The sequence below is a fragment of the Prionailurus viverrinus genome, chromosome A3, assembly GCF_022837055.1.
Source record: "Prionailurus viverrinus isolate Anna chromosome A3, UM_Priviv_1.0, whole genome shotgun sequence".
Lineage (NCBI taxonomy): Eukaryota > Metazoa > Chordata > Mammalia > Carnivora > Felidae > Prionailurus > Prionailurus viverrinus.
The window spans coordinates 90,132,887-90,159,989 of record NC_062563.1 but is presented as its reverse complement, the minus strand read 5'-3'; the positions used below and the strand labels follow the sequence as shown (position 1 = coordinate 90,159,989).

At 43.2% G+C, this 27,103-nt stretch overlaps 1 pseudogene; it reads left to right on the top strand.

Moving 5' to 3' along the window:
* The first annotated feature begins 10,059 nt into the window (after window positions 1-10,059).
* LOC125162951 (peptidyl-prolyl cis-trans isomerase D-like) lies at window positions 10,060-11,442 on the top strand (annotated as a pseudogene).
* Window positions 11,443-27,103: the final 15,661 nt, after the last annotated feature.

The window sequence follows — 27,103 nt, the reverse complement described above, 5'->3', positions numbered from 1 at the left end:
CCAATTTTAATAAAGTTTAATTATCTGCTTTTGTGTCCTTTAAAAGAAACCTTTCCCTGCCCCTAGTCATGAAGATACTCTCCTGTTATTTTTTTTTCCTTGTTATTTTAAAATTTTCTTTTTTTGAACGTTTATTTATTTTTGGGACAGAGAGAGACAGAGCATGAACGGGGGAGGGGCAGAGAGAGAGGGAGACACAGAATCCGAAACAGGCTCCAGGCTCTGAGCCATCAGCCCAGAGCCTGACGCGGGGCTCGAACTCACCGACCGCGAGATCGTGACCTGGCTGAAGCCAGACGCTTAACCGACTGCACCACCCAGGCGCCCCTTCCTTGTTATTTTAGCTTTTACATTTAGGTCTGGAATTGATTTTTGTGTAGCTGTTAGGGAAAAGATTTTTAAAGGATGAGTCAAAGGGTGCCTGGGTGGCTCAGTCAGTTGAGCGTCCAACTCTTGGTTTCGGCTCAGAAACCACATTCGATCTCACATTTTGTGGGTTGGAGCCCTGCATCGGGCTCTACACTGACAGTGCTGAGTCTGCTTGGGATTCTCCTCTCTCTCACTCTGCCCCTCCCCCCCCCCCCCCCCCCCCCCCCCCGTCTCTCTCAAAGTGAATAAATAAACTTAAAAAAAATTAAAGGATGAGTCAAAATCTGAAGCTATAAATGAAAGTATTGATTGATTCAAATACACAAAAATTTAAAAATTAATTGTAATGATGGCTTGTAACTGTACTTTTTGTTTTCTACATGATAAGAGATTAATACATTTAAAGAAAAAACAATTTCTATGTAAAAGCTAGTATTATTCTAACTTTGGTTTGTAACTGCAAATCTTGCTTTCTACATAATTTAAGAAACTAGCACATTTAAAATATTTATTTATGTTTTTTGGCATACAATATATAAAGATGTAATTTTGTGGCAAAAACAACTGAAAAGAGATGGAGACAAAGCTGTAAAGGAGCAGAGTTTTTGTAATATTATTGACGTTAAGCTGGTATAAATTCAAATTAGAGTGTTATAACTTTAGGATGTTTAATGTAATCCTGATGGTAACCATAAAGAAAATAGTTATAGAGTATACAGAAAAGGAAATGAGAAATGAATTTAAACAATTCACTACAAAAAAAAATCAACCAGACACAAAATAAGACAGTAATGCTGGAAATGAGGGACAAAATAGCTATTATAAGGCATATAGAAAATGAATAGCACAATGACAGATGTAAGGCCCTCCTTATTGGTAATTACTTTAAATGTAAATGGATTAAACTTCCCAATCAAAAAACAGAGATTATACCCCATCCAATGAGAAAAGAACTTCTTTGATTTTTCCCAAGGGTCGTCAGACATACTCCACTAAATATGGTCTACCGTGTCCAACTGGACAAAAGCAGTGCTTTTTTTTTTTTTTTTTAAGGGGGTGGGTACTGCATAGGGAGAAAAGCTCTACATGTGCATTTCTTCTTGTTTGAGATTCACAAATTCCCTTTATATAATGGTCTATCAATGTGCTGTACTTCGTGTATGAACATAAAAATATCAAAGGTGAACTTTGGAATTAATCTAGTTATGTCCTCCAGAGAGAACAGAAATAGGTTAAAGAGAGATAATTACATAGAAGTGGTTTAATAAACAGTTTAGTGTCATACCTGATTCACTCTTACTCAGGTCACGGAAGTGACTTTCTGAAGATGGGGCTGAATGAAATATGGCCAATCAATTTATTCACAGACCTTGACCTTGGTTTAGTTGAAGTCATATGCATATGTCCATCCATATTGTATACCAATGGAGTTGAATCTTAGTTTTAACATGACTTAAATGTAAGCCTTGAAACAGTGCAGCCTTGGAAAGGGCAGTACATCAACCAATAGTCAAGACACCTGGGTTCCAGTACCAGCTCTGCCAACAGGTTTTGTGACTTTGGGTAAGATCATAATAATTATTGGGCAGTTGTTAGGCTTTGAGAAACTGAACTAGGTATTTTATCATATTAAATCTTAATAGCCACTTTGTAAATCAAATAATACCTTTACTTTGTACAGGTGAGGAAATTAAAACTCTGAGAAGCTGATTAACAATAGCCAAGATCACTCAGCTGGTAAATGACAAAACTAGGGTTTGACACAAGCTTTTCTCTACACTAAAGTATTTCCATCATTTAATCTTTTGAGTCTTAGTTTATTTCTTTGTAGATGTGAAGCTCTGTATTCTTTGTAAATTTGATGTTTTTTGATTTCAGTGTAAATATTTAAATGTAATATTCTGTTCTTTTTTTTATTAGTAGTATCCATTTTATGACTGTTGGTAGATCTTTTTCTTAGTTTGTATTATCTCTATTGAAAATTTACTTCAGTCAGATTTATCAAATTATGAAATCCTTATTTGGATTGGCTTAACATTCCGTAGCATCATGGTTTAATTTTACATTTGTTATATTTGTAAAAGAAAGTTAAATATTACAGAATTTGGCTCCTGCAGTCAAAAACTACAAGTACCTTTTGCTGAAAGTAGAGATGAAAGCAACTTCTATCCCCTCCAGCAGGAGATACCTAGTTATGTCCTCCAGAGAGGATGTTCCTCAGAAGGATGTTCCTCATATTTGTTCGCCCAAAGGGTAGGGGAATAGAAGCACCTACAATCATTTGCCAAACTCCTCCTCACTTTCGCTATCACTTTGGTCTGGTGCCTAAAGATAAAATTGTTATTGTGTATATGGGGACAAAAAGGGCATATTTATAGATAGATAAAAACAAATGATCCAAATCTATTATATCAACACTATATCTCACTGGAGATCCAAAGACACAAGGAAATTGAAAGTGGGACAATAGAATAAGATATTACATGCAAATAGTAACCAAAAAAGAGCAGGTGTGGATATACTAATATCAGGCAAAATAGATTATAAACCAAAAAAGGTTATAAGAGACAAATAAGGACATTATATGTTACACAAAGTTCAACATAGCAAGAAGTTTAATGCAAATAGTTACGTACTTTGTGACGGACCAAAATATATGAAGCAAAAACTGATAGAACTGAAGGGAGAAATGCACAGTTTTACAGTAAAAGCTGGAGGCTTCTATAACCTACTCACAATAATGTATAGAACAACCAGACAGAAGATAAGTAGGGAAATAGAAGACTTAACACAATAAAACTATTAAATCTAACAGACATATATAGACCACTCTACCTAACAACAGAATTCACATTTTTTTCTCAAGTGCACATGGAACATTTTCTAGGATAGACTATATATTAGGTCACAAATTAAGTCTCAATAGATTTTAAAATATAGATTTTAAAAGTATCTCCTCCAACAGCAATGAGATGAAGTTAGAAGTGAATAAAAAAAGGAAAGCTGGAAAATTCACAAAAAAACTAAGCCACACACTTTTAAACAAACAATAAATAAAAACAAAAATCATGAGGGATATGAGAAAATCTTAGAGATGAACAAAAATGAAACATAACATACCAAAACTCATAGGGTTCAATGGAAGTGCTACCAAGGGGGGAATTTATAATTATAAATGCTTACATTCAAAAGAGAGATCTCAGATCAACAACATAATTTTCAACTTAAGGAAATAGAAAAAGAAGAATAAACTAAAACCAAAGATAACAGAAGGAAGGAAATAATAAAGATTAAAACAGAGATAAATGAAATAGAGGATAGAAAAGCAATAGAGAAGATTAATGAAACCAAAAGTTGGTTCTTCAAAATATCAACAAAATTGCCAAACCTTTAGCTAGATGGACTAAGAAGAAAAGTCAAGACTCAAATTACTAAATGAGAAATGAAGATGGGACATTATTACCAATTTTATAGAAATAAAAGGATTATGAGAAAATACTATGAACAATTGTATGCCAAAGTTGGATAACCTATATGAAATGGACAAGTTCCTAGAAACACACAACCTACCAAGACTAAATCACAAAGAAATAGAAAATTGGAACAGACCTATAACTAGTAAGAAGATTGAATCAGTATTCAGAGATCTTCAAACAAAGAAAACCTCTGGACCTGATGGCTTCACAGGGGAATTCTACCAAGAAGTACTAATACAATCCTTCTCAAACTTTTCTAAAAAACTGAAGAGGAGGGAACACTTCCTCATTTTTGTGATGTCAGCATTACCTGATACAGGATAGCCAAACAAAGACACTACAAGAAAACTACAGTCTAATATCCCTGATGAACATAGGTGCAAAAACCTCAACAAAATATTAGCAAACAGAATTCTGTAGCATATTAAAAGGTTATACACCATGACTAAGTGGGATTTATTACTGGAATGCAAAGATGGTTCAACATATGAAAATTGATGAATATAATTCACTACATCAACATACAGGGGGTAAAACACATTATCATCTCAACTGATGCAGAAAAAGTATTTGATAAAATTTAGCACATTTCACACTTTCATGATAAACACTCAACAAACTAGGGATAGAAGGAAACTATCTCAACCTAGTAAGAATCATAGAATAAAAATGCATAGTAAACATTATATTCAATGATGAAAGACTTTTCCTCTAAAATCAGGATCAAGGCTTTCACCACTTGTATTCAGAACACGACTGGAAGGGGCGCCTGGGTGGCTCTGTCAGTTAAGTGTTGGACTTGGGCTCAGGTTATGATCTCATGGTATATGGGTTCGAGCCCTGTGTCCAGCTCTGTGCTGACAACATGGAGGCCACTTGGGATTCTCTCTCTCTGCTTCTCTCTCTCTGCCGTTCCCCTATTCACGCTCTTTCTCTCTCAAAATAAATAAATAAACTTAAAAATTTTAAAAACAAAAACAGAATACAACTGTTGGGGCACCTGGCTGGTTCAGTTGGAAGAACATATAGCTCTTGATCTCAGAGTCATGAGTTTGAGCCCCCATTGGTGTAGAGATTACTAAAAAATTTCCAACAAGGAATAAGGGGTGCCTGGGTGGCTCAGTTGGTTAAGCATCCAACTCTTAGTTTTGGCTGGGGTCATGATCTCATGGTTCATGTGATCAAGCCCCACATCAGGCTGCTGCATGCTGACAGCACAGAACCTGCTTGGGATTCTCTCCCTCTCTCTTTGCCCTTCCCCTGCTTGTGTTATCTCTCTCTCTCTCAAAAATAAATAAACTTAAAAAAAAAAGAAATAAAAGGCATCCAAAGTGAAAAAGAAGTAAAATATCTCTGTTTGCAGATAATATGACTTTATATGTAGAAAACTCTAAAGATTCCACACAAAAAAAACCTGTTAGAATAAATCATGAATTCAACAAAGTAGCAGAATCAAAGTCAACACATGAAAATAATTTGCATTTCTATACACAAACAATGAACAATCTGAAAACAAATTATAAAAACAATTCCATTTACAGTAGCATCAAAATGAATAAAATACTTAGGAATTAACTTAACCAAGGAGGTGAAAGACTTGTACAATGAAAACTAGAAAGCATTGCTGAAAGAATTGGAGAAGACACAAATGGAAATAAGATTCTATGTTCATGGATTGGAAGGCAATATTGTTAAAATGTCAATGCTACCCAAAGTGATCTGTAGATTCAATGCCTATTAAAATCCCAATGATGTTTTTCACAGAAATAGGAAAACCCATCTTAAAATGTGTATGGAATTTCAAGTGACCCTGTATAGCCAAATCGATACTGAAAAAGAAGAAAAACACTGGAGGACTTCTACTTCCTGATTTCAAAACTTAGTTCAAAGATACAGTAATAAAAACAGAGTGGTATTGGCATAAAGCAGACATATAGACCCATAGAATAGAATAGAGAGCCCAGAATTAAACCCTTATGTATATGGCCAAATGATTCTTGACAAGGACTCCAAGACCATTAAATGGGTAAAAAACAGTCTTTTCAACAAATGGTACTGGGAAAACTGTATATCCACATGCAAAATAATGAAGGTGGACCCTTACCCAACACCACATACAAAAATTAACTAAAAATTGCTCAAAGACCTAAATGTAAGACCTAAAACAATAAAACTCTTAGAAGAAAACATAAGACAACAGCTTCACAACATTGTATTTGGCAATGATTTCCTGACTATAACACAAAAGGAAAAATAGACAAATTGGACTTCGTGAAAATTTTTAGTAATTTGTGCATCAAAACACAACTATCAACATGCCCTTGTTGTGATGAGTACTGGGTGTTGGACGAAAGTGTTGAATCACTATATTGTACACCTGAAACTAATATTACACTGTATGTTAACTGGAATTTAAATAAAAACTTAAAAAAAAGACACTATCAACACAGTAAAAAGACAACCCACAGAATGGGAGAAAATATTGGTAAGTCATATATCTGATAAGACAATTATAGCTAAGATATATAAAGAACTATTACAATTCAATAATAAAAAAGCAATCCAATTAAAAAATAGGCAAAGGATCTGAATAGATGTTTCACCAACGATGTGCAAATGGCCAATGACCATGTGAAAAGATGTTCGACATCGCTAAACATTAGGGAAATGCAAATCAAAACTGCAGTGAGATACCACCTCATACCCAGTAGGATGGCCACTACCCAAAAGACGGGAAACAATAAGTGCTGGTGAGGATGTAGAGACATTGGAAACCTCATGCACTGTTGATGGGAATGTAAAAGGTAAAGCTGCTATGGAAAACAGTATGACAGTTCCTCAAAAAATTAAAAATAGAATTACCATATGGCCCAGCAATTCCACTTCTTGGTTTTTACCCAGAAGAATTGACAGCAGGGTCTGGAAGAGATATTTGTACACCCATGTTCACAGAAGCATTATTCACAATAGCTAAAACATGGAAGCAACCTGTGTCCATCAGTGGTTGAATGGATTAGCAAAATGTGGTATACACACACAATGGAATATTATTGAGCCTTAAAAAGGAAAGAAATTCTGCCATACACTATAACATGGATGAAACTTGAGGACAATATACTCAGTAAAGTAAGCACAGAATGACAAATACTATATGATTCCGTTTATATGAAGTACATGTTCAAAATCATAAAGACAATGTATAATGGTGGTTTCCAGGAGAGGGTGAAGGGGAGTACAGGGAGTTACCATCTAATGGGTAAAGAGTTTCAGTTATACAAGATGAAGAGTCATGGGGATTGATAGGGATGATGGTTCTACAACCATGTGAATGAATTTAATACCTCTGGACTTCACACTTAAACTTAAAGATGGTAATACAACAACAGAAAAAAGTGGGAAAAAAGACAATGGAGACATCTCTTCAATGTATTGAGAGAGATTATCCACCTAGAAGTTTATATCCTATAATTTGGATAACTATAATTATATATCATAATACTAAACATAAATATAAAGTGACAATTTTATGTCATTTAACATATTAAACTATTATTCAAGAGAGAGGTAAAAATGGAAGCATTTTCAGACATACAAAGACCGAGAGAGTTTGCTACCCAAAGACGCTTCTTTATAAGAGACATGTTAAAGAGTAGATTAGCAAGAAAAAACAAAACTCAAAAGGTACACACAAAAAAGCATAGAGGATTTTTAACCTGTCAATAAATTTTCATGAACTATTAATTATTAAGAATAATGTTTTTAAATTACAAAATTAAAATTTCAACAGCAATAATAAAATTGGGCATATTAAACAATGGGCCTGTTAAAAGGTTATTGTCATGATCAGGAGAAGAATTAAAAATATTGACTAATTTTATTTCTTAGTAGCAAAAATAATAGTTAAGATTGTATATTAAAAATTCATGGACAAAGACTAAAAGAACAGAAATACAATACATGCTTTGAAACCAGCAAAGGGTTTATTTTATTTTTTAAAGATTAGAAATTGATTTTTATTTTTTTTAAAGTTCATTTATTTATTTTGAGAGAGAGAGAGAGAAGGGGAGGGGCAGAAAGGGAGGAAGAGAGAATCCCAAACACTGTCAGTGCAGAGCCCCAAGCAGGACTCGAACTCACAAACTGTGAGATCATGACCTGAGCGGAGATCAAGAGTCAGACGTTTAACTGACTGAGCCACCCAGGTGCCCCCAAAACCTTTAAGCAAAAGGTCTTAAAAGGGGAGCAGTGTGGATGTGGAAATTTTTATCATTTTTCTAGAAGGTAATAAAGGAGACACATTTTTTAAAAAAAGAATTGTAAACAGAAAATACAAAGAAATTGGAGAAAAAAGTCCAAATCAAATAGCATTCACACAACATGAAAGAGAACCTTACCCTATGTTTAACTGAGATGAGTGTTTCTAAACCAGAAAGAGATGGTAGGTCAGGATAGCTTTCCTAACTCATGGTTCTTGAATTTGCTCTTTAAGATGTTTTAGTGAAGAGCTATATATATATATGAAAATACTATTCTCACGATCTCTGCCTGAAGAATCTACTGGAAAAAAAACTTCAGACAACCAAAAATGACAGGACAGAAAACAGCATAAAGGATAGTGGCAACGATCATCAGTGGTCCTTATTATCACAAACCTGAATCTGATCAAGTCTTTAGATCTAACTGCCAAGTCACAGGAAATACAGTGACCAGAGCAACATGTTTAAACACCACAGGGATGCAATCACAAAATCCAGAGTACAGAGAGAGAGAGGGAGAGGGAGGGGGCATAGAGGGAGGGAGAGAGAGAATCCCACACCTAACAGTGCAGAGCCTGACGTGTGGCTCGATCCCTCAAACCATGAGATCATGACCTGAGCTGACCCAAGAGTCAGATGCTTAACCGACTGAGCCACCTAGGCGCCCCACTATCTATCTTCATCAATAAATAAATCGTAAGAAAAAAAAAGATGAAGAGAGAACCTATAAGTTAACAGTCATAAGAGACATATTAACCAATTGCAATTATTAGACCTTATTAGGAGTCAAAGAAACTGTATAAATATTTATGAGGTAATTGAGGAAATTTGAATACTGGAAATTGAATGACATGAAAGATTATTGTTTTATTTTTTTAGGGATCGTAATGGTATATTTAAAAAAATTTTTTTAATGTTTATTTAAAGAGACAGAAAGAGACAAAGCATGAGCATGGGAGGGGCAGAGAGAGGGGGAGACACAGAATCTGAAGCAGCTCCAGGCTCTGAGCTGTCAGCACAGAGCTGGACGTGGGGCTGGAACTCATAAACCGCGAGATCGTGACCGGAGCCAAAGTTGGACACTTAACCCACTGAGCCACCCAGGCGCCCCTGGAACGGTATATTTTTAAGGTATGTTAGTGATATTTCTTTAGGTTGTATATAATAAGTCCTTATGTTTTAGAAAAACCTGCTGCACTATTTACACATGAAAATATATGGCATCAGAATTTGCTTCAAAGCAATCTGGGATGGGTGATTGGCCAACACATGGTTGGCAATGAGTTGAAAATTGTTGAAACTGGCTGTTGAGTGTATGGAGTTTCATTATAGTAGTTTTTCTGCTTTTGTTTATATTTAAAAATTTCTGTAACAAAAAGCTACAATAAAAATAAAGACTAGCAATAAATGAATTGTGTTCAACATAAGTATGTAGGAAAAAACCAATAGAGGAAAAAGCTAAAGAAAATAGAGGGAAAATTCAGATAAGAACAAAAAGTAATGAAATAGAAAAAAAAGATACAGTTAATAGAAAAAGATGGTACAGTTGAGAAGACCAACAAAATCCAAAATGGTTCTTTGGAAGAGATAATAAAATAAACAAACCACTATGAAGATTTATCAAGAGTAAAAACAGAAAAGGTATAATAGAAATTATTTGGAATGATGACAGAGTAGGCTGGAAATAAAATAGAGATTATTCCATTCAAGACAAAAATCATAAACCAATTATCCTATGATGCTAAAGTGCTAAGATGTTAAGTCAAATCTTAGCAATTTGAATTTGGTCATTTATATAAAAATAATCATAATCAAGTAGGGTTTGTCCTGAAAAGGTAAGGAATTTCAACATCATAAAATCTCTTAAGGAATATACCATATTAACAGGCTTTCGGGTTGCGCTGCCAGGTGTCCAAGAGGTTCTCTGAGTTCCCACTCAAGTGCATCTGCAATTAAAAATGCCGCACCCATCCCCCCAAACTCAGCCCTCCAACCCTAGTAACTCCCAAGTCTTTTCTGAGGTGGACGTTGGAGGGGAACAAGTTGGTTGAATTGTCTTAGAATTGCTAGCAGATATTGTACCCAAAACTGCAGAAAAATTTTGTGCATGTGTACAGGAGACAAAGGTATTGGACCCACCCTGGGAAACCTCTCCATTTTGAAGGATGCCCTTTCCATCAGATTATTAAGAAATTTATGATTCAGGGTGGAGACTTCTCAAATCAAAATGTGACAGGTTGAGAAAGTATTTACGGTGAAAAATTTGAGGATGAAAATTTTTATTATAAGCATGATCAGGAAGATTTATTGAGCATGGCAAATGCAGGTTGCAAATACAAATGGTTCTCAGTTCTTTATCACAACAGTTTCCCTCTCCTCATTTGGATGGGAAACATGTGATACTTGGCCAAGTAATTAAAGGAATGGGTGTGGCAAGGATACTGGAAAATGTAGAAGTGAAAGGTGTAAAACCTGCCAAATTGTGTGTTATTGCAGAATGCAAATAATTGAAGGAAGGGGATGATTGGAGCATATCTCCAAAAGATGGTTCTAATGACAGTCATCCATGTTTCCCTGAGGATGCAGATATAGATTTAAAAGATATAGATAAAATGTTACTAATAACAGAAGACTTAAAAATATTGGAAATACTTTTCTTCAAATCCAAGAACTGGGAGATGGCCATTAAAAAAATATATGAAAGTTTTAAGATATGTGGAAGGTTCAAAGACTTATTGAGAAAGCAGATAGATTGAAGCTGCACCGACAGCTTTAAGCTGCGAGCTGAATATTGGTGCTTGTAAACTGAAGATGTCAAGTTGGCAGGGAGCAATTGGCAGTTGTTTGGAGGCTCTTGAAATAGACCCATCAAATACCAAATCATGGTACTATAGAGCTCAGGGATGGCAAGGATTAAAAGAATAGATCAAGCATTGGCTGACCTTTTTGTTTTTAATATTTATTTATTTTTGAGAGAGGGAGAGAGACAGACCACGAGCAAGGTAGGGGCAGAGAGAGAGGAAGATACAGAACCCATGTGAAGCAGGCTCCAGGCTCTGAGCTATCAGCACAGTGCCTGATGTGGGGCTTGAACTCATGGACCATGAGATTTTACCTGAGCTGAAGTTGGATGCTTAATCGATTGAGCCACCCAGGTGCCCCAAGCATTGACTGATCTTAAGAAAGCTCAGGAAATAGCACTGGAAAATAAAGCTATCCAGGCAGAACTGTTGAAAGCCAAAGAAAAGATAAAGGCACAGAAAGATAGGGAGAAGGCAGCATATGCAAAAATGCCTAATAAGGAATTCAGCTTACTTAAATATTATGCATTGATTGTATAAAGACAATAAGAAATTTTAAGATTTTTCTCTGTTACAGATGATCCTTGATGTGTTTCCTTTGATACTTCAGTTTCCCAATGTTTACAGCTTAGGAATACTGAAAAGGGTTCAATCTTACTAAAACAGAGTTTCACACACACATACACACAAAAGGAATACACCATATTAACAGATTAAAGAAAAATATATAACATTCTTAATAGATGCAGAAGGAGCATTTGATCAATTTTCTACAATCATTTAAAAATGTAAAGTTTTAGTAAACTTAAGGGTAAAAGGTTGTCATCAAAGTGGTATTGCATATAAACAGGTTGAAGAAAAAACTATAATGATCTTATAGGTCTAGAAAATTTTTTTTATAAAATTCAACATAAATTCATTTAAAAATTATACCTTTTACCAAACTAACGGGTAAAAACCTACTGCAAAGATCATATTTAGAAATGAGACTGCAGAAGCAGTGCCAATTAAAGTCAGGAATAAGACATATATATCCACTACCATAGAGTCTATTTATCATTGTACTGGCAATCTTAGCCAATGCAATAAGACGCAAAAAGAAAGATACAAGAATTAGAAAGGGAGAGACCAAACTACTCTTATTTGTAGACAATATGATTATCTACAGAGAAAGTTGATGCAAATCCACAGAGAAAGTTTTCTGGAAACATGATCAGTATATAAGAATTGGTAAAGGTAAATATTATTAGCGAATGTAGCTGAAAATATATCTCACTTGTAACTGCCTCATAAACTATAAGATAGATAGGAATAAACTTAAGAGATGTGCAAAATGTTTAAAGAGAAAGTTAGTATTGAGGGACATGAAATAAGACTTGAATATATGGAGAGGAAGACTCAAAGTCAAAAGATGACAATTCTTCTCCAAATTATCTTAAAATGAAATGAAATGAGAATTTTTAAAATTTATGGAATTGTACAACTTGACAAATTGATTCAAAAAACTGTATAAGGAAGCACCAAGAATATCTAAGACAGTATGAATAAAATGAACAAGATGAAAGAACTCGCCTTACCCAATAGCAACACTTCTTATAAAGCTGGAGTGATAAACACGGTGTGATATCGGTATAGGGATAGATGAATGGGCCAGTGGAACAGAATGGAGAGCCCTGACCCTATAACAACCTTCCAAGTATAAACATGGCTGCTTCACTTATACTTTTCACATCTCATGCAAATTTCTCCCATGGCCAACTCCAGCCCAGTACCATACAGGAAAGGGAATTCTAGGAAGTAGGATTCCAACTTAGCTAAGTTGGCACAGTACAAAGCCACCGCAGCCCACCCTTTGTCAACTTGGCATCCATAAATACCCGTTTTCACTACACTTAACTTTGAAATGAAGTTTAAAAGCCAATGATAGCCAAATTGTGCCTCTACTTAACATGATGCATCTATCCCTTGCACAATGAAAGCCTATCAGATAATTGGTTAACCATATGGAGAAATAAAAAGTACATTCTTAATGCTCCCCGCCAAAAGAGGATATAAAGTCTCTTTATTCATAGTTCAGTGTTGTTCATTTCTCTTATAGCTGAGTCACATTTCTCCTGTGATATCCTGTAAATTAATTACTGACAAATAATGTTAAAAACTTATTCAGACAGTAGAGGAATGGGGAGGGGAAAGAAATTTTTTTATTAAAACACAAAAATATTTACATTGAAATAAGAAGAAAAGTTTCATCCTCATTTCTGCAGCTGATTGTGTTGTTTTAGCTGGTATTTATAAATCCTCTTCCACTTCCCATTTCATATTCTCTTCTCGGTGAGGTGACCTTTGTTTCTGGTCTGGACTATTAACACTTCTTCCTGTATTGGGTTGTAGCAGTTTTTCCATTGACATTAATCACAGGAAATGGGAATGCCAAGAGGCTCCCCATTCTCCCCTTTGGAAGTCAAGACTAGTCACCCCAGACAATACAATAAACTTCTTTTTTGCCTGTTGATTCACTGGCAAGAGAAGTTCAAAGTAGCCGGGGCCAGACTCAACATCCAGTTTAGTGCAACCACTGCTGTGTTCTCTGTGGGAATATTTCTCTTTTGGGAACTAATACTTTTATTTTTTTTTTAATTTTTTTTAATGTTTATTTTTGAGACAGAGAGAGACAGAGCATGAATGGGGGAGGGTCAGAGAGGGAGACACGGAATCTGAAGCAGGCTCCAGGCTCCGAGCTGTCAGCACAAAGCCCAACGCGGGGCTCGAACTCACAGACCGTGAGATCATGACCTGAGGCGGAGTCGGAAGCTCAACCGACTGAGCCACTCAGGGGCCCCGGGAACTAATACTTTTAGGTCAGCAGAACTCAATGTTTCAGAGACAGAAAACAACATTTTTACTAGAGAAGCACTGTGTGTTTTATTGAGGGAAGCTGTTCTCATTTCTAACCTCTGCTTCTTGATCCACGAACCACTGCTTTGGGAGAAACAGCAGTATACATCAGTTGCTGATTTAGAGAACATCTTGCATCCTGAAGGACATTACCTAAGCCCTGCAAGGTGTTGCCACACAGGTAGTTCCGTAACTGAGTCTTGAAAAGGCCATTCTATTGTTCTCTCAGGCCAGCTGCTTCAGGATACATGGTAAGACCAGTAGATTCCATAAGCTTGAGCCTGTTGCCACTCTTCTTGAATGTAAAAGAAATTCTTCCGTCAGCTGTAGAAAATTTCAGGCCCCTTACATTGACCTTGAGATGGGAATTTAGAGCCCCAACTCATCATATTCTTTCCCCAAGTTCTTCAGGGCATTTTAACAATCCACCAATCTTATTCTAATTATATTCAAGCAACTACTTGGTCAATCAAAGCACTGACTTCTATAGGCACTAAACTACAATTGTCTACAGGTGATCATTTTTCTCCCATTCTGTGACATGGAGTACTAGTGATCCCTATACCCCTGGTAGCCCTTGGTAATCCTTGGCAAGGGTCATCTATGCCTTTAAATCTAATTAGATCACAGAATCAATGGATAATCTGGCAGGCAGTGGGGAAGGAAAGATGGATGTGAAATGGGGGAGCAAGGACAAATTGGAACCCAGGAAGAAGAGCAAGAATGAGCTAGAAACTGCTTCAGTCTCACACCGCCTCTAAGCCTCTAACTTTTTTAATTCAGGTGACCTGCAGAAGAATCTGGTCCTTTGTTTTAGAACTAAATCCACAACTAGCCCAGGAGTTGGGGGAAACTGTAGAGGCTCTGATGGGAAATAAAGGAGCTTTGTGCCCATCTGCTTTCTCCCATTTCCCCCACCAGCAAGGTGAGCCAGCAAATCTGTCATAATGCATGAGCCACCACAGGGCCTGCCTTCCACAGTGTAAACATGACAGCTGCTACTTCACTTCTGTTGCCAATCTGTAGCATGCAGATTTCTCCTGTGGCCAGCCCTAGCCCAGAACCATGCAGGGAAGGAAATTCTGGGAAACGTAGTCCTAGCTTAGCCAAGTTGACACAATATAAAGCCACTACACTATTTATAAAGAGGTTTAAAACATGTATAACTTAAGTCATAAATATGTGGTATGAGTATAAAGACATTCTTGAGCATGAAAAATATGGTAACTAAGGGTGAGCTCTGGGGAGGAGGAAGGGAACAGGAGTAAGGAGGGCACACAGGCCATCAATTTTCTGTAATCTTTTATCTCTTAAAACAAAACAACTGTAGTAAAAATGTTTGATACAGTACGTGGTGGTGGACATAATGATATTCTTTTTTTAAATCTATACTTGCCTATAGGTGTGAAACGTAGAGAGGAGGAAAAGGAGGGGGGGAAATGGTAATAATAATGAATGCTGATAGTTACTGATCACTTAGGCTTTGCACTTGGGTTATGCCACTTAAGTAGAGAATGGGTTTCTTTCTCTGGATTGAGGGAAGAAGCACAGCTGTAGACACGAACATTTTGACCCCTTGTCAGGATCCCAGAGCTCCTGGGGACCTGGAAAGATGGAGATGTGTTATGGGGGAGCCCCTCTCCTGCCCTTACTCCCAACATCCTTGAGAATTCTTGTCCCTTTTCTCCTTTTGCCCTCCCTTGTGCAGGGTCTCTCCATCTCTCTTGCTCTCTCAACTTTCCAAAGTTTTTGCGTCCAGAAGAAAGGTGCTAAGTGGGGGCAAGTGCAGGTCTTGGGAGCTACAATGCAGGGCACACACACATCAGGCCTTAAGTCAAGCCCAGCCCACAGGATGAGAGGGCCCGAGGCTACTGTGGGGAAGCCACACACCTCCTCCCCCCTGCCCGGCTGTCTCAGCTCCAACCCACACCTGTTCCTCCCCTCATCTACTCCTCCCGCCTCCCCTTGCACCTGACAGGCCAAGAGCAAACAAGGTTGTTGTTTGTTCCTCTCTTCGTGCAATGCACAGTCACACAGGGAGGCACCATATATGCTGGCAACACACATTGCACTTCGCAGTTACCTACTGTTTCCTAACTTTTTTGTGTGTGTACGCTGCTTTTAAGACTTTCTCTGAAATCCTATGCTTTTCAATTAGACTGAAGTCAACAAACATCTGTTTGTTTGAGGCCTGTTTTATGTGCGGGGTTAATGAGGGGTACCAAGGAATGAAGAACACAGTTTCTTCCCATTGGGAACTCACAATCTCATGACGGGGGAGATTCTATGGGAGTATGAAGTGCAGAGAGTATAACTTCAGAGAATCAGGAAGGCTCCTTAGAGGAAGCTCTCCTCTGCAGACAACCTTCAAAGAGAGGAAAGCCTATGAAGGGGAGGAGTGGGTGAGATTAGGCAGAAAGAAAATGCTGTGAGAGAAGAGAGAGGGGCTAGTCAGTATGGGCCCCTTGGCGGACTGTCAGCTGTAAGGATGGGCAAGGACAGAGGGAAGAAGGGGGAATGATCAGAGAAGAACAACCCTCGTGCAATGACGGTAGTTTGTGTTCTACCCACTTAGAGTACTTTAGAGCTGATTGGGCCGTTGGCAAACTAGCCAAAGCCCTTTCTTGTACTAAAAAGGAAGGACATTGAGGCCCAACTAAATGGGGAGTGATTTGCACAAAAGGCAAAACTGGGTCCAGGATTCAGCTTCCAGATCACTCTATCAGCTTCCAGATAAAATCAGCACTTTATTTGTCTTTTTATCCATCAGCCGTGCCTGCCACAGTGCCTAGCACGTAGTAGGCACAAACCTAATTTGCTGAAGTGAATTCTGTTTCTCTAGTTTCAGAATTCTGTTTCTCCAGAAACTTATTCCTTCAGTTTCTGAAGAAATGGACAAGAAAGAGGGATGGTCCTCTACCCAACCCTGTTATACCACAGGCACCGTGCAGGGTGCATGTTGATGCTATCTTCTTGATCCCCACAGTCTTGCTGTTATTCCCACTTCACAGACAAGGAAACTGGATCTGGAGAGCTAGGTGGTTTGTTTACAGGTAGTCAAGTATCTGAATTCAAATCCAGGTCCATCTGACTCTAAATTCCATGACGAGGGTGTCAGAGGAAATGGTTGGAATTGAGTTTCATTGAATTGATTTCTACTCCATGCCCACAGCTCTTGGGGCAGGATTTTTTTCCTTTGGGGTAAATGGGGGAATAGCATTGTAGTAGAAGAGTATGTGTGAGAGAGGGTGAACCCTTTTAGGGACTACCTTGCTTTAACTGCTCATAACTGACAACACCAAACAAAGGTGTTGGTTCTTTTTTTAAGGCTGCTGCCCTTCAGTCTTTAGTTCCTCTCTGCATCAGGGGCATTCAAACCCCATCTGAGGATCCAGAAACTCAGAGATATTGACAAAATGGAAAGACATAAAAAGAATTGGATTATGGCATATGTGACCTCTCCAAGTGTCTTATAATCAGATGGAGTTGGAGAGGGGAGAGGATGGGAGAACCATCTAGAAAGAGGTTTCTGTGTTTAGAAGAAAGGAAAATAGAGATAGTGGTGGTGATGGTGTGTGTGTGTGTGTGTGTGTGTTGCAGGTAAGTGTTGGGTGGTGTTGGGCAGGGGGAGAACAGATCTGTCACAGGCTCTGCGTACCAGCCCAGACTTCCCCTCATCCCCCAGGCAGGTTTCTGGGGTTCTCACCAAGCCTTTGGCACTCCCTACTAAAGCTAGGGATGTTGAGTCAAGGGTTGGGGAAAGGTTGGAAGAGAACTGAGTGGGAAGGAGCACTGAAAGTCCCAGGGAAGCTCATTTTCCAGGCCAGGTGCAGAAGCTGGGCCTTGCTGCCAGCTGGAGGTCTAGGAGTGGGGCGGGGGCTCTGGCTGCCTGTTTGTTCAGCACTGAACTGAGATTCCTGTTAGGAAATGCCCTTGTTTGTGCCCAGACTGATTTGTTTGCTGTTCACACTTACATGGAGAGCTGCTCCTTGGAGTCCTGGCTTCAAACATAGAGGTAGGCGTGGGAAGGGGGAACATGGTTGGAACCCAGAGCCTACAGGGTCCAGAGAATAAACCTGGGAAAACAAATGTCTACAGCTTCTGGTGAGGAGAGGGAGGGCTGGACCTCACTGGAAGCTCAGCCCTGACTTCTTTCTTTCCAGAGAAGAGCCATGTGGGGCTTGCCCAAAGAGGAGTCCCGACTCAGGAATCATTTGGAGTTTGGCTTCCTCACTCCCCGTGGGAACTGTCTGGTGGGAAGCAAAACATCATAATGCAAGTTCCACCTTGGGATGCTGATTTAGTTGGTCTGAGGTGTGGCTAGGGCATCAGGACTTATAAAACCTTCCCAGGTGATTCCAACTGTGCAGCCAAGGTGAGAACCACTCTTCCAGAGTCTACATGCTTCTCAAACCTTCACATGCATATGAATCGCCGTGGGATCTTGTTAAATTGTAGATCTGCATCAGTAGGCCTGGGTTGGCTCCTTAGCATCTACGTTTCTAACAGACTCCAGGGTGATGCTAGTGCTGCTGGCCTAGGGACCATACTTTGAATGGCAAGGCTCTCTACCCGCTTTGGACTTCTCATTCCGATTGCCCTCATTGCTCAGAAGGAAGGAGGTAGAACCATGAACCCCAAAGCTTCCTGCACCTGTTCACCTGGCCCACTCTTTTCCCACTACCTTACTTGGTAAGTAAGCAACAGACCTCACAGACACTGGCCAAGGCCAGTCATTCTCAGAGTCTCTGTGGACCAAACAGATCCCTGACCCTACCTGAGACAAACCAATTCAACTAGCTCCAGTTGGGAATATAGCAGAGGGCAGGAGGAAAAGCAACAGGAACAGCCTTCTCTGTCCTCTTGGGAAAGTAGGCCTGATGGGCATACAGGACACAAACATTCTGTGGTAGGGTATGGTTCTAAGGATGGCTGTAATAATATTTTCCTCCCATATAATCTGTTACAAAGAGGCCTTGTCACTTCCCCAGCCACTCTTCTTGGATCTAGGCTAGACCTATGACTTGTTTTAGTCTGTAGAATGTAGAGAAAGTGACACTGTGTAACTTCTAAGGCTGGGCCTAATGATCTGAAGTTTTCCCTTTGCCATTCAGGATGCTCACTCTCAGGATCCAGTTTCCATTTAAGAAGCCCAAGCTAGTCACGTGGAGAGTTTGAGAGAGGTCCCAGCCTTCCAGCCAACCCTTCACCAGAAGATGCTGACCTGGGGGAAGGCAGAGGAGGCAAGGATAGGACCCCGTTTGCTTTCCCTTTTCCCTGGGAAGGCAGTGTGGTGGAGCAAAAGAAGAATGGTCTCAGAAGTCAGACAGACCTAGGCTTACATTAGGCGTGTGCACAGTCACATAGTGAGAGTTTGGGGAGACTCACACCTCCTCATCTGTCCCCATCTAGCTCCCCTTGCAGCTTTTCCCATCCCAGAAAATGGCAACTTCATCCCTTTAGCTGTTAAGGCCAAAAAACTCAGCCTTCCTTGGATCCAGCCTTTCTCTCATCCTCATATCCAGTCCATCAGCATAATTCTTATAAAGCCCTACCTTCCAAATATAGCCAGAATCAGACTTCATCCAGCCACTTCCACTGCTACCATAGGGGGGCTGAGCCTCTTGTCTTTTGTTGGGATCACTACAAGAGCTACCTATCTGTGTCTTTGCTCCCATCCTTGCCCCTTTCCAGTCTCCAGCCCAGCAGCCAGGGTAGTTTTGGGAAATGGGCTTAGAGCAGGTCACTTCTTTGCTAAATATCCTCCAATGACTTCCCAAGTCATCCCAGGTAGAGACTGACAAGGCCCTCGAGAGCTCTTCTCTCTCTAATCTCATCCACTACTATTCAGCACCCCTCACCCCATATGTACGCACACACTCTGCTCTAGCCACACTGGCCTTCTGGCTTTCCCTTGACCAAATCAATACTTCTTTACAAATAAGGAACACAAGACTCAGAAAAGAGGGTAAGCCACCTATCAAGGTGATACAGCTAGTACATGGCTGAAGAGAGGGACACTCCTTCCTGCCTCCAAGCTCCTCTGGCTCTGACCTTACATTGTCCACCCTTCCTCAGGGAACTCATAGCCTCAGCCTGGGGGGTGGGGATGCTTCTGGAGCTTTTCTGGGCTGGTGTTTCTCTGCTGGCTGGGATGACATTTGAACTTGGTGCTGAGGAGGATCCTGTGTGCTCACTGCTTGGGTAGGCTCTGCCCAGAAACAGAACAGGTGGGCTCATGATGCTGGCCACTGGCCTGTGTGTGCAGAACCCAGAATCAGGCCTATACCTGCTCTGGGGCTCAAGGTTCCTGGGAGGCAGGACCCGGTTTTCTCAAGTCTCTGGAAAGCTCCTCGTACAATGCCCTGGAGAATTTAAGCCCTCTGTTTCAGCAGTGGTTTGTAGAGTTCTCGACTTGCTGTCAGGAAACCTAGGCTCTGGTCTGGCCCTGTATCTAACTTGCTGTGTGACAAGATGCAGGAAAGTCACTTAGGCCCCTTGCAAAGTGAGGTGATAGCCTCAAGGGGGTGCTGATTCCATTTATGGAGGCACCATTTTGCTTTTTAAATGCCTATCCCTTCTGGGCACGGTCCCAGCGAGGCCACGAGAATGCTCCTGGACGCGAGAGGTGGAGGGTGCCTAGAACGGGCAGATTGAAGGGCAGGGCCTACGGCAAGTGTCTCTCGCGGCAGGCAGCAGGGGGCGCGCGCAGACCGTGTGATGCGGCAGGCGGCAAGGCCCCTTACGAAGGAGCCTAAGAGGATCAGTTTGGCCTGTAGACCCCTCAGAAGCTCCAGGACATGAAGCCTGAGTCGAGGAGGAGGGGCGCAGCGCTGTGTCCGGAGGGCAGTGGAGCACAGGCGGGAGAAAGGATGCGGTGAGGGCGCCGACCACCGCTGCTCTCACTGCTCTTGGGCTGGTTGTGGTCAACACTTTCTCACTGCGGGGGGAGAAACAAGCACCCCCCACCTCCCAGGCTAGAGAATGTAACTGCAGGAGATACCCAAATGTCAAAACGAAAAATATCTCATTTTTCATCTGATTCCTCTCCGGACCCTGGAGGGGTGAGGAGCAAGGGAAGCGACCCTCCTTCCTACGCAGTCCCAGCTGGGAGGTGGCAGCGTGTACTACATAGGGGACCCATTTTCCTGCTCCCACACCACAATCCTGGCCAGCCTCAAATGTCCAAGGCCCTTCTGTCCTGGCAGTATAGGTTCTTTTCTGATTCCAAAACTAATATATACATGTTGCATAAAAATAAAGAGATACTGAAATTACCATTAAAATGAAAGACTTCCCATAATCCCCTAGCAAAATAACCACCGTGAGCGTCATTTTTCAGGTTTATTTCTATTCTGTACATACACTAACATAAATACTTATTACAATGATTTTTACAAAAATCATTGACTCAAACTGTAACTCAAACTGTTCTTTAACTTGCTTCATTTTTCACTTAGCGTTCACTTATGTCGGTATATATGTAGTTGCACCTCACTTTTAATAAGTGGTTGTGCAGCATGCTTGATATACCTGAGGCAGCCAGCCGCTGATAGGCCTTACTTTGGTTTTCCATGTCCCCTCAGGACAAGCATCCCTACTGGCACTGTGTTCCCTGCAAGTTACTATTTAGGAGAGATGCTTTTTTTTTTTTTAATTAAAATTTTTTTTTAAATTTTTTTTTCAACGTTTATTTATTTTTGGGACAGAGAGAGACAGAGCATGAACGGGGGAGGGGCAGAGAGAGAGGGAGACACAGAATCGGAAACAGGCTCCAGGCTCTGAGCCATCAGCCCAGAGCCTGACGCGGGCCTCGAACTCACGGACCGCGAGATCGTGACCTGGCTGAAGTCGGACACTTAACCGACTGCGCCACCCAGGCGCCCCTTAAAATTTTTTTTTTAAGTTTATTTATTTTGAGAGAGACACAGAGCGAGCAGGGAAGGGGCAGAGAGAGAGAGGAAGAGAGAGAATCTCAAGTGGGTTCCACAGTGTCAGTGCGGAGCCCGATGTGGGGCTTGAACTCACCAACCGTGAGATCATGACCTGAGCCGAAACCACAAGTTGGAGGCTTCACCAACTGAGTCACCCAGGCACCCCCTATTTAGGAGAAATTCTTAAAAGTTCACTTTCTGGGTTAAGAGATCGGCTCATTTGAATATTGGCTGATGTTGCTATGCTGCACTCCACGAGCTGAATGCCTGGCCAGTATGTTCACCCACAGCGAGGGCAAGTTCCTGGTGGGTTTAGCCACAACCTCTCTGTAGGTGAGGCTGGAATCCCTCCACTCGTGGAACTGGTAGTTGCCTGACCTGGTCACTTCTGGAGGTTCCAGCAGCTCACTAAGGAACTTAGGGGAGGGTGAAAAGGAAGGGGGCACACAGGTCAGGGAACTGGATTTGTTTGTTCAATTCAGAAATGTCAATGTATGGGAAAGGATTTCATTACCTACAAAAAGAGCAGTGATAAAGCACTGGTTTTATCTCCCAAGGTGGAGGCTGGGGGGGTGGGTGGGGGGGCGGGGCAGAGGAGCCAGTCCTCTGTGTGAGGCACCAGTGAGGGTCCCTGGGAGGGAAACTGTATCACTCTTGAGGGAAAGGCACAGGTGCCTTAGGGACCAGCCCACTACTTTTTCAAGCTCCAGCATCTGTCTGGAGGTGGAGGGAAAGTCTATCCCTGGCCAAACCTCCCAGCTCCAACAGAACATATAGCCTGTCTTTAAAGAAGACAGATGGCTAAGGTCCCTCCCAGAGGGATCCCAAGACCAAATCAGGTGCTAAACTGGTTCAAAAAGCCTCTGAGCTGCAGAAATCCTGGAGGGCTTTCTGGAGGAAAAGGTTGGCAGCTATTTGTGCCTTCGTGAACAGGCAAGATTTGGAACCGCTGAGAATCCTGAGCAAAGGCGTTTGTAGAAGCGATCAGTCTGTTCAGGGAACAGGAAGGAGCAGGGATTGAGGGTAAGTTGGGTGGGCAGGGCAGAGGAGCTCTAGCTAGGGATGTGGGAGAGGCTGGAGTGGGGCTATCCCACAGAAGCAAGAAGAGGATTTGCTCAGGAGTTTTAGATTGTCCTTCCAACCTCTGGGGCCCTGGAAGATCTGGCTTAAGACTCTGGACATGTCCCCTGGGGCTGCTGGAAGCCTGTCAAAGGCTTGCTTCCCTGAGCAGCCCAGGACTCAGAGCCTGGGCAGCGGTCAACGCCAAGCAGCGCAGTCCCCTGGACACCAGGAGGCGCCATGCCCCGCTGGGCTGGCTCGGGGCTGCTCCGCCCCGGGGACCGCTGGTGCGGCCGAAAATCTGCGGCCTACCACTCTCGTCTTCATATCTCCACCCTTGGCTCTTTTTTCTTCCCCAAACCCAACTAGGGGTTCCTCGCGCCAGCCGGCAGACGGTGAACTAGGGGTGCGGGGAGAGGGGAGGTTTAGAACCAGCCCTGGAAGGCGAGTCAACGACGGTCCGAGGGACTAGAGGAGACCATGCCTGGGTTTCCCCCACTCGCCTTCCCTCTTCCCGTTCCTTCCCCCTTTCCCTGCCTCGTAACCCCTCTCCAGCCCTGCTCTCTCTCCCGCCCCCCCCCTCCTTCTCGCACCTTGACCTTTTGTACCAAGCCAATTTTTATGGGAGTTCGTCCTCCACGTGTAAGCTTATTAAGGAAAGGGTGCAAAATTCTTAACATTGGAAGGGAGAAAAAATTGCTTTGCTCCTCCGCCTGGTGCCTGTCTCCTTGGAGCGGCCCCCACCTGCTGGCGGGCCCGGGCGGCCAAGCCTCCCCAGGGGCGCGCGCAGAGCCCCACCACCCCGGCGGGGGAGGGGGCCCCGGCCTCCCCCGCCACCCAGCCTCTCGCAGCAGAGTCGCGGCCTGGTCGGCACTGCCGCGGGCAGAATCGAGGACGGGGGATTGAGACGGCCGCTGCGTGTTTGCCCAGTGTCCGCCCCCGCCGCCGCCGGCCCTAATCTCCGATACACTTGCGAGTTGGTTTCCTGCCCCCGGGCCCCGGCTTCCCGAGCAAACAGGCCGAGCGCGGCGCTGCATCCGAAATGTGGCATTTGAGCCGCACCGCGGGAGGAAAGCCGGAGCGCGGCCCGTGGGGGTAATTGCCCTTCTCCGCCCCTAATCCTCCCGCCCTGCCCCTCCCGCCGGCTGCGGCCCATTGATTAGCGCGGAAGGCCAGGGCTCAGCCCAGCCCCGGGAGGGGAGACCCGCTCCACATCCTGCGCCTAGAATGCAGTCACGACCCTCTCCCCGTCCCTCACTCCTCTGATCTCCCGGCACCTCTCCAGCCGGACTTGGAGGCGGAGAATGTCCCTGGAAAGGGCATTGAGGTTGCCTGGGGAAAGATGGGTGGAGGGAGGAGGGGAACACTTGTCCAGGCACACCCCAGGCCGAGGGAAGTGAGACCCTCAGACCACGCTGTACTAAGCAAGGTCAGGGAGGGGTTGCAGAGGATCCACAGGGGCCCGGCTGGACTTGACATCCTGAGAGCCCCGGTATGGAGCTGGGGGTTAGGAGGTCCCCCGTGTACTCAAACCACCAGTGCTTCTGCAGTGGCCAGGGCCTGCTTCCTATGGTCTGCCCAGAGGGCCCTAGGCCTCGTGGAGGCCTCATTCAGTCCTTCATTCACTGAGGGAGGTGGAGTGCAGAGCCCCAAGTGCTTCCAGTGGGAAATAGACATGGCCCGTTCTACAAGTCCTTAATGAGAGAGGTCAGTGCCGGGGAAGAGAGAAATAGAGTAATATGAGAGCCTTTGTGGGCAGAGGAACTGAGCGATGGCCTCACAGGGACAAGACTTACCAGCTGGGGTGAGTTTTCTTCCCTCTCACTTCCAGACCTCCAGCATGCACCCTTTCCTCTCCCAGAACAGCCACCCTAGGCCAAGAAAAATGAGGCTTGACCTTCTGAGCGACCTCCCTGGGCCTAAGCTGACAGCTCAAAGCTTGGCTTCTCTGTGTAGGGGCAAGTCTTGTTGCTGCAGTCCTTAAGGGTGCCGGGAGCAGGACCTTGGAGCAGAGGCCTCCTCCAACACCCTGAGGCCCAGGGAAGGAAAGCTAGGGCTGGGGGCAGAGGGGTAGGGTAAGCATAGGGCTGCAGAAATAGAACGTACAAGCAGAGATGTAGGAGAGAAAACAGGCTAAAAGGACTGGACAGAGACCTAGAACCTCATGCCTAGGTGCCTCCCCTCCCCACACCCTTGCACAGGGCCAGGACTAGGGTGAGGTAAGAAGGGCACAAATTTAAGGAGGCACTCCCTCTCAAGGTCATTGCCAATGCAGGGTCAGCACCTGAGAGAGAGTGCCTCCTTGCCTCACCTTGGTCTCATGCCTGCCCTCATTGTCCTAAGTGAGCCCTCCCCTGGCCAAAAGGAGCTCCAGTTACTGCCCATGACCTGCTGATTTGCCTCATAGCCTGAGGCACATCAGGCACATCACCCTGACGTTATCTTCACTATTCACTTGGTTGGTACTGACTGTCTCCCAGCTGGGATGGTGCTGCCCAAGGCAGTGACCACATCCCTCGAAGTCCGTGCCTACGTAGACAGTGAGTGCTAAATGTAGCTGATGAATGAATAAATGCCCCAGAATCTTCCACCCTCCTCACCCCAAGTGTGAATTTTTCCCTCTAGACATGGCCAGCTGTAGCGGCCACCCTGGGGTTGCTTGCTTTACCTTGAACTCCATTTAATCCTCAGGGCTTCTGCCTGAGCGTGAATTTGCACATCTGGTATGTGTTTGTTCTCACATCGTCTGATATTAAGCGCTGCTTCTCTCTCCAGTCAGACACTGACTCCCCAAGGACAGAGCCCAAGTCTGGCCTGGAATTCCTTATCTGGCCTGCAGCACTCAGCCCAGGGTGACACTCAGTATGTGCTATATGCTGAACCCCGGGGCATCTGAAGCCTGGACAAGTCCTAACCCCTTATTTGCGGTTGAGGAGAGGGTGATCCGGGTCACATGTCTCTGCAGTGACAGAGCTGACCTAAAGCCAGAGTCCCGCGTCTCAGAAGCAGTGGAATCTCCTCCTCACGTTTAGTAATTGCATCAGGCAAATTATGAGGGCACAACACCGCCTTATGCATGTGGGCGTGGGCTGGTGGGGGCTTCTCAGCTTTCTCATATCGTACCAGGTGCATGGCCACCAGCTCCAGTGAATGTGACAGAGCACGTGCGAATGGGTGGGCGTGTATGCGATGTCTGCTGGGGGTGTGTGTGTGTGTCTGGTGTCTGCTGTGAATGGATGTGTGTGTGCCTGGGGAGGTGTGTGTATGTGGTGTCAGTGGAGGGTGTGTGTGGATTCCGTTGGGCATGAGTGTAGGTTGGTGGGGGGGGGGGGTGTTGGCTGTGTGTGTCTGCTGAGTGTGGGCGTGTAATGTAGTATCTCTTGGGTTCTGTCTGTGTGTTTGTAGTGTTTGCTGAGGGTGAGGGTGAGTGGTATCTGTGGGGTGTGTGTGCAGTGCTGGCTGGGATGTATGTGTGTAATGTCTGCTCTGTGTGCATGTAGGTGGCTGTCGTGCCTGCAGGCTGTATTATGATGCTGCCTTCCGGAAACTTCTGTGTAAAATGCCTAATGACATCCCCAGATCAGTTACCCTATGCCTGGGCTGGCTAGGGAGACATGCACAGAGGGTCTGGGAGTCCAGTGTCTCAGGAGGTCAGGAAGCTGAAAGACAGCAGTAACTATTGTGACCAGGGTGCATGGAAACCCAGACGGGGACAGGTGCTGGCTGCAGTAAGTGGACAGAGGCAGTGCCAGGAGGCCTCAAATCTGATTGAATACAGATGGCAAGGCCCCACGCAGCACACAGATCCCAGGGCAGGGAAGGGGACTGGACATGTCAAGTCTGGATCTGAATCCAGGCAACACTTTCAGTCTCAGGATGATTTAGAAGGAGAGGAGTGCTGGGGGAAGGCTGAGCTGAGATGGTTGGGGCAGGTGGGTTAGAAAAGTAAGCCAGCTCTTGGGGCGCCTGGGTGGCTCAGTCAGTTAAGCGGCCGACTTTGGCTCAGGTCATGATCTCACGGTTCGTGAGTTTGAGCCCCGCGTCGGGCTCTGTGCTGACAGCTCAGAGCCTGGAGCCTGTTTCAGATTCTGTGTCTCCGTCTCTCTCTCTGACCCTCCCCCATTCGTGCTCTGTCTCTCTCTGTCTCAAAAGTAAATAAACGTTAAAAAAAAATTAAAAAAAAAAAAAAGAAAGAAAAGTAAGCCAGCTCTGGATGGCTAGCCCCATTGGCATCTTTCTGGGTAGAGGCAGCTCCATATTCTACAGGGCACAGGACTCAGTGAAGAAAGAAAGAGTTGGATTTCAGCCCCACT